An 8,361-nucleotide genomic window follows, 5' to 3' on the forward strand; every position below is an offset into this window, starting at 1 on the left:
GACAGTGGCGGATCCAGCTATTTAACATTGGGGGTGCTGCTAAAATTTTTTTGACGTCCTAAATTTTTTTTTCACCCTAAAAATTTGGTAATTCACACAATATTTGCATCACAAAAAATATCTATAAAAGTTTATAAATATGTGCTGAAATTGATATATTATAAATGTAACATGTCGACACTACATCAAAAAAATAGAAATACAAAAAAGTGTCTAGAACTGCACTTTACGGTCTTTTAGAAGTACAAAATCATCAAGTATCGAATCTAAATCGAAACTCTCAGCAATTTCCCTTTCAATATAGAGAACTAAACTATTTGCAAGAAAATCATCCTCCATTTTGTTACGAAGTCGTGTTTTAACAATTTTCATTGCTGAAAATGCTCGTTCGGTAGTTGCTGTAGACACTAGAAGAGTCAAAACAAGACGAATCAATCTATCAATAAGATCATATGTCTTTGATTTTTTCGCCTTTGCCAATCCTTGGCATAATTCTGCAATGGAAGACAAATTTTGTAGTGTCGGATCAGCAAGCTTATCAACTTCAAAATACCTCAACTGATATCTCAAATTAATTTTCTCCTGCTCAGAAAAATCAAGAGGATAATACTTCTCTGCAAGGATACATATATCGTCAATTTTAAAGGATTCATAAGCATCTTTTGGATTCAATGCAGAGCTAAGTGTCAAAAGTTCCATCGCCTTTTCACCAAACCTACTATCAAGCTCTTGCAATTGAAAGTCGATAGTAGTATTGAATATGTCAAAATGATAATGATGCTCCAATGTAATGTGATTCTTTTGACTACGACCTCGACCTTCAATATAAGGAGCACTCAAATCCGGAATGCCAATTTCAGCTTTCTTGGAGAAAGAGACAATGTTTTCAAGCAAATTATCCCAACCATCATCTCTCAACTTTTGGATAAGTTTTTTTGCAATAGAAACTGAATTAATAGCATTCAAAATGTCTTGAGATTTTTGTTGCAAAACTTGACAAAGAACATCAGTAATGCCCATAATTTCCTTCATTAGATGTAAAATAAATATGAACTCGAAGGATGTAAGCATTTTATAAGCAACCTTAGCATCTCCTCGTTAAGAGTAAGTACCTCATTCTATTTCAACATCTTCAAGCACTGTACAAGTAGCATCAAACATCCTTATTAGGCTACAAATAGAATTAAAATGCGAACCCCAACGAGAATCACCAGCTCGTTTCAAAGTGCCAATTTGATTAGCCCCTTTTCCAGTTTCAAGCTCACCAATAGCTTCCATATGTGCAATTTGTGTTGCATGAACAGCTTGTAGTTGATCATGACGTTTACATGAAGCACTGGCCACATTGATAACAAAGTTCAAATTTGTGAAGAACACATGAACAAGAGACACCTCTCTAGATGCAGCAACTAATGCTAATTGTAATCGATGAGCAAAACAATGAACATAGTATGCACAAGAACAATCTTTAAGAAATAATGCTTGCAATCCCTTCCATTCACCACGCATGTTACTAGCACCATCATATCCTTGTCCACGGATATTTTGAATATCAAGGCAATAACGAAAGAGAACATCAGATATTCCATTCTTTAGAGTCAATGCCGATGTATCTTTAACATGAACTATATCAAAGAAACGTTCTTGTATAAAACCATCTTTGTCAACAAATCTCAAAACAATTGCCATTTGTTCTCTCTTAGACTCATCACGTGCCTCATCAACAATGATGCAAAATTTAGAGTCTCCAATATCTTCGCGAATTTTCTCTCGCACTTTACTTGCAATGACTTGCAAAATCTCCTTTTGAATTGTATGTGAAATATACCTCGCAGATTTTGGAGCATTTTCCAAAACAACACTTGCAACTTTATCATTATATGATGCCAAAAGTTTAATCAGCTCAAGAAAATTACCTCGATTTTTTGAATCAACAGTCTCATCATGACCTCTAGACGCACATCCTTGAAATGCAAGCCACCGAGTAGCATCGATAGAAGTTTTCACACGTAGTCGATTATTTTGAATTTGTTCCATACTTTGAGCATTCAATACTTTATCGATATGCCGTGATTGATTTCGTAAATCCTCATAAGATTTCATAGCATTATTATGAGGTGAACAAGGATCCTCCCCAATATGAGTCAAAAAGGCACAATTTTTTCCCTCATGAACTTTTCTCCAATTTCTAAATCCCTTGATAGTAAATACATCTCATCCAGGACGTCCATCTCTTTTCATAGTAAAAAGATAACATGGTAGACAATATGCAGCATCCTTGGAACGAGAATACTCAAGCCAAGGAAATTGTGTGAACCAAGAGGCTTGAAAGCGACGAGGGTGATTTTCTGGTCCAGAAAGTGGATAATTTGCAAGAATAAATCGATTTGGACCATGTTTCAAATAAGCCCGTCTTATTTCATCACGTCGATTGACTGGATAGTCCCACATCGGAGGACGTAATCCTGGATCTCGCTCTATAGAAATAGAAGAAACATCAACTTCATTAACATTGAGTGTGGATGATTTAAAATAAATCTCTTGTGTTTCCGCAATTGGAGATTCAAAAGGATGTTCTTCATCTTCAACCCTTGGAGATTTAAGATGACGCTCATTGGGATTTGAAGTTTCGGCATTAGATTCCAACAATGTATTACTTTTCGAAATGTCAGCTTCTTTCCTTTTGAAGAATGAATCGATAGTTTTAAATTTTGACATGATTCATGAACCTAAAATTTTCAAGTTAAATCACGACCCCGTAAGAGACAATCAAAGTTTATAAACATTAAACAACAAAATAAGCAATCATACAGATATTAAAGTTTATTCAATCAGTCGAATTAATAGTGAAATTAAATTAATGTTTAATCAAAGTTTATATGGATATAAGCAACAAAATAAACATTAAAGTTTTAAACTCACAAATTAAACAGAGGAAAAACAGAGGATGAATAAAAAATGTAGCACAAAAGTTTAGGGTTCAGGAAATTATTAGTGTTGTGACTCACCTGAGAAGATAAAGAGAGTGTCTTTGATGTCGATTTCCTAAGAACCCGTCGAACCCAAAAGGGCCAAATTAACTGAATTGTAGAAAACACCAAAGTATTTGAACTTTTCTCCCAAACCCTCTTCCTGTAAAAGGAGCAAAATATAAATTTAAAACTAGAACATAAAACTACAAAAGCAATTGAGAAGCCAGGGAGGAGGAGACAAGGAGTTACCTGTGAATCTGACAATCTTTGATAGAAGGAACAGAGAACGAAGAGACTAGAGAGAATCTGAGAGACTGAGAGAGAGCGTCTTAGAGTTTTTTTTTTTAGGGGGGTACTCCGCCACTAGCCATAATCACTCCAAGAAAAACAAGGGAAATTTGACCAACTACACATAACACATCATTGAGATATTACATCAAACATGTGATGTGTATTAAGTTTGAGTAAGGCCAAAAAAGGAAACAAAGTCTTATATTTCTCACAATCAAAAGCTTAAACCATAATGACAATAAACAAGAGCAATTGAAGTCATGAATCAAGGTAAGTGGCTCAAGAATGTCACTTAGGCATTTTGTCAAACATGTGGTGTGCACAAATATTTAGTCAAGTGCAAAAAACTCACGGATAATGGAAAATCATACCTAAATACATCACAAACAATGTGTATAACACAACCACAACCAGAATCAAGCATAACAATTAACAATTAACAAGAAATGAGACAATAATAAATCATGGGAATCATGTTCGGTTGCAGAGAAACTTGAAGAAAGTGAAAGAAAATAAAAATGTTAAGCACCAAGTTTATCCATTTTGCTTTCATGGTTACCTGTAGGCTGTAGCTAAAAATTTGACTGAGATTTGCAGCCGGCTTGTTTGGCCGTCGATTCGCTCAATATTGAGGCCTAACGAAGCACCGAAGCTATGAGAAACTGAGAGAGGGAAAGGTTTTTTTCTTGGTGGGACTGGTTTATTTGCCGTCAACAAATTGGGTTGAATGGGGATGGGGGTATACATAGGGCTGGGCACGGGTCGGGTCGGGTCGGGTTTTGGGGTTTTCCCCACCCGACCCGCATATTGCGGGTTTGGATTTTTTTTGACCCGCCACCCGAGCCCAATGCCCAAAATCCGCGCGGGTCGGGTATTTGCGGTGCGGGTTTAATAATTGCGGGTCCTGCGGGTCGGGTCGGGTTTCTTGGTATGACATTTTTTGTAAATTTTTTTATTCAATTTTTTGGACTAAGCCCAAAAGGCCACTCCTATATGGGCTTTTTCTATTATTTTTAAACCAGAATATGGGCTTTTTGTTGGGTCTAAGCCTAAAAATGATATTTTGGCTTTTTGTTGGCTTTTTTTGGGGGCTTTTAATCTTTCATAAAAATGATATTTTGGGTTTCATAAAAATATGGTTAGCTTTTTTTTTTGTTTATCAAAAAGATGAGGAAAAAAAAAACCAAAAAATTACTTAACACCCATAGTTTATAATTACATCAAAGCAATAACAAAAATTCATTACTTCAAACTAAAAGCAACAAAATGCAACTTCAAGTAAAATGACTAATCATCCATATTACAACTTCAATTTCAAGACCATAATGCAACTTCAAGTCAATGAAGTCACTAATCTTTCTCAAGTAACTTAAAAAAGATGAAGAAAAAACAAATCAAAAAATTACTCAACACCCATAATTTATAGTTACATCAAAGCAACAACAAAAATTCATTACTTCAAACTAAAAGCAACAAAACCCAACAAAATCCAACTTAAAGTAAAATGACTAATCATCTAAAATGCAACTTCAACTTCAACTTCAAGTCTAGAATGCAACTTCAACTTCAACTTCAAGTCACTAATCATCCTCAAGTAAATTCAAAAAGATAGAGGAAAAAAATAAACCAAAAAATTACTTAACACCCATAGTTTATAGTTACATCAAAGCAACAACAAAAATTAATTACTTCAAATTTAAAGCAACAAAACCCAACAAAATGCAACTTAAAGTAAAATGACTAATCATCCAAAATGTAACTTCAACTTCAAGTCCAAAATGCATCTTCAGCTTCAAGTCACTAATCATCCTCAAGTAAAATGCTGATGTTCTTCAAAGTTACTTCTACAAAGAATGAAAAAAAAAAAAAAAAAAAAACATTACAATATTAATTGAAACCGATAAATGAAATTTGTAAATAGCAAAATATATTAAGCAAACTAAAATAAATAAATGATGAAAAAATTGACCTGAATCGAGCTTATAACTTTCAGCATCATCAACCATATCTAAGTCAGAACTTAGGGGCTTTGATCTTAACCAATTTTGTGCACATATCAATGCTTCAACCGTACTTGGGGCCAATGAACTTCGAAAAGGATCCAACACACGTCCTCCGGTGCTAAAAGCCGACTCTGAAGCAACTGTTGTAATGAGAATAGCCAACACATCTCGTGCTATTTTGGCAACTATTGGGAATTTGGTTGAGTTTACCTTCCACCAATTTAAAATATCAAAATTCGCATTCGCTTTTTCAACATCCTCCATCAAATATCGATCCATCTCCGATTTATTTTCAATATCACTTTTAGAAGTTAGGTACTTATGAAATCTATTCATGAAGTAGAGGTTAGCATTCTCACTTTCTTCTATTTTCATTGAGGAACCTTGAGGCAATCCACTACTATGTAGAACTTGAGATGAACTCTCTCCGGCGTTGTAGTGATCATATAATTTGTTAAGGATTGACTTCAATTTTTTCTTCATTTCATTACACCTATCAACACCAAGAACATCTTTGAACCAATATTCTAAAGACACCAATTTGGTTCGTGGATCAAGTATAACCGCAATAAACATCATCAAGTTAACCCTATCATTGTTCTCAAGATCCCCCCAATATTTATTGTACTTCGTCATCATTTTCTCCCCCATAGCACTCAATACATAATCACCATTATCAATATACTCTTGTAAATGCATTTGAATGCCACAAATTTCTTGAAAGTACATATTAGAAGTACAATACAAAGACCCCGAAATTCAAATTGTTGCATCATAAAAAAGTTTGAGAAACTTGAGAAAAATCTTAATACGACTCCAATCAGCACAAGTAGGAGGTCCCAAACCCTTTTTCTCATTTTTTTCCTCAGTCAATGTAGGCTTAAAGGTCTTATCAAGCTCTTCCATAAGTTGGAAAGCAGCTCGACATTTTTCAGCACCTTCCAACATCAAATATGTAGAGTTCCATCTAGTGGGAACATCAAGACACAACAAACCCTTGAAATCAAGTTGTTCTCTTTCAATACAAGCCTTAAACTTCTCAAATCTTGCAGGTGAAGACTTTACATACTTCACCGCACTTCTAACCCTCACAATGGACTCATCAACCTCTTTCAAACCATCAGTCACAATAAGATTTAGTATGTGTGCACAACACCTGATATGCATAAACTGACTCTCTAATATGACGCCCTCCTTATTACTAGTTCTCTTTTTCACAAACTCCAAAGCACCATCATTGGTAGAAGCATTGTCAACTGTGATAGTGAAAATGTTACGAATACCCCACTCACACATACACAACAAAATCTTCTCCCCAATGGTATCAGCTTTGTGATTAGGAATTAAACAAAAGTTTATAATTCTTTTGTGTAAGTTCCAATCACTATCAACAAAATGAGAGGTGATTACCATGTAATTAAGGTTTTGAATTGAAGTCCATGTATCAGTGGTAAGACAAACCCGAACCCCAGTTGTCATAAACATTGCCCTCAACTTTTCCTTCTCAGACAAAAAAAGCTTAACACAATCCTTCATCACAGTATAACGAGAATGAATTGAAAACCTAGGCTCAACTATATTCATGAAATCCCGAAACCCTTCACCTTCCACAAACCTAAATGGCAACTCATCCTTAATTATCATCTTAGCAATTGCGTCCCTTATTTTCGCAGCATTGTATTTAGTAATCACCAAATTACCCACAGATCCTTCTCCCACTCCCATTTGGCCCTCCCTCTTACCCTCAAAACTTAACTTTGATTGTGACTTATCCTCTTTATCAAACCTACCGGGATATTTTTTGCAAGTATTCCTCAAATGCCCAAGCATGGAATTTGTACCATGCTTTCTAGTGTGACAACTAAACAATTTGTTACAATACTTGCATTGTGATTTAGGATCCTTAGGATCACCACCCTCTAACTTGGTAAAATGTTCCCACACCACTGATGTTTGTTAAGATTTTATAGGTTTTGGTGGGAGAGTTGAACTAGGGTTAGGAATAGATGATACAGAACTAGAACCAACAACACTACTTGAATGACCATCCATGAGCCTACAATAAGTGGAAAAAAAAAAAAAAAAAAACAAACAAACCAATACTGCATAATCAGACCCAACATAACAAACCAATACTGCATAATCCAATGAAATGTGTTTATTTCAGTGTAAAATATATAGCCTGTTTTCTTTAAGCGAAGTGCACAGATTGCATGTGAAGTCTCATAAAATTATATATAATATTTTCTCATTTGTTTTGAATTAAACACTGATTTCGATTGAATTGAAAACTCTTAGAATAATTCTTACTCTTTTAATACTCTAGCGTCTATTAAATGAACTAACAAAATCTCTGGTTGATGTAAACAAATTAATTAGAAATAATAAAATATGTGAAGCATCATTTTTTAGATATAAACGTGTAGCAGCCATTGAATTTATATATATATATATGCTTAAGAGAATAATGCTCTAAAAGTTATTATCTTATACTAATTATTGAGGGTTAAAATTATTTAGTGGAGGCCAGTCATGCACGCGACTCATGCCCGTCTAGTTGAACTCCAACATATTATTTGTTAATGAATTTAGAAATCATAGAATTTCTTTCTATATTTAAATTGTATCATTTCCTTATAGATGATAGCAAAATCTGATCATTTAATCATGTCATTATCATGGGATTTTTATTCTGTATGTTGCACATCTGTATATATGGCCTACAAATAGACATTTTGATTGTATTATCAAACAACTTAACATCATCAAAATAGAGGAAAATGGAATAAAAAGCAAGTGATATTTTCTTTTAATCTTTCCCAAGAACCAAACAGAAAAGAGAGAGAGAGAGAGAGAGAGAGAGAGAGTACCCTTCTGATCTGAGATCGAGAGGCGAGAGTGAGAGATTGCGAGATGCAGTCGTGCGATGCGGGGAGTGAGATGGGTCCGACCGTCTGATGGGAGATCGAGAGGTGCGGTCGACGGTCTTGCGGTGCGGGGACGCCGGGGAAGGAGATGGGTTCGACGGGAGAGAGGTAGTCGACGGCGCTGCTGGAGTGAAAGGAGTCTGGGTGAATCGTGAAAGTGTGAAAGGG

General features: G+C 35.0%; 1 non-coding gene across 1 annotated transcript; it reads right to left on the reverse strand.

The window, feature by feature from the left end:
* Positions 1-213: 213 nt before the first annotated feature.
* LOC132167836 (uncharacterized) lies at positions 214-2,764 on the reverse strand. The gene is made up of 2 exons (XR_015911326.1): positions 1,917-2,764; positions 214-1,838 (listed from the first exon to the last, which is right to left on the reverse strand). It is a non-coding gene; the product is annotated as an uncharacterized LOC132167836 (transcript).
* Positions 2,765-8,361: the final 5,597 nt, after the last annotated feature.

Source organism: Corylus avellana, chromosome 2, assembly GCF_965113065.1.
Source record: "Corylus avellana chromosome 2, dhCorAvel1.hap1.2, whole genome shotgun sequence".
Taxonomy (NCBI): Eukaryota; Viridiplantae; Streptophyta; class Magnoliopsida; order Fagales; family Betulaceae; genus Corylus; species Corylus avellana.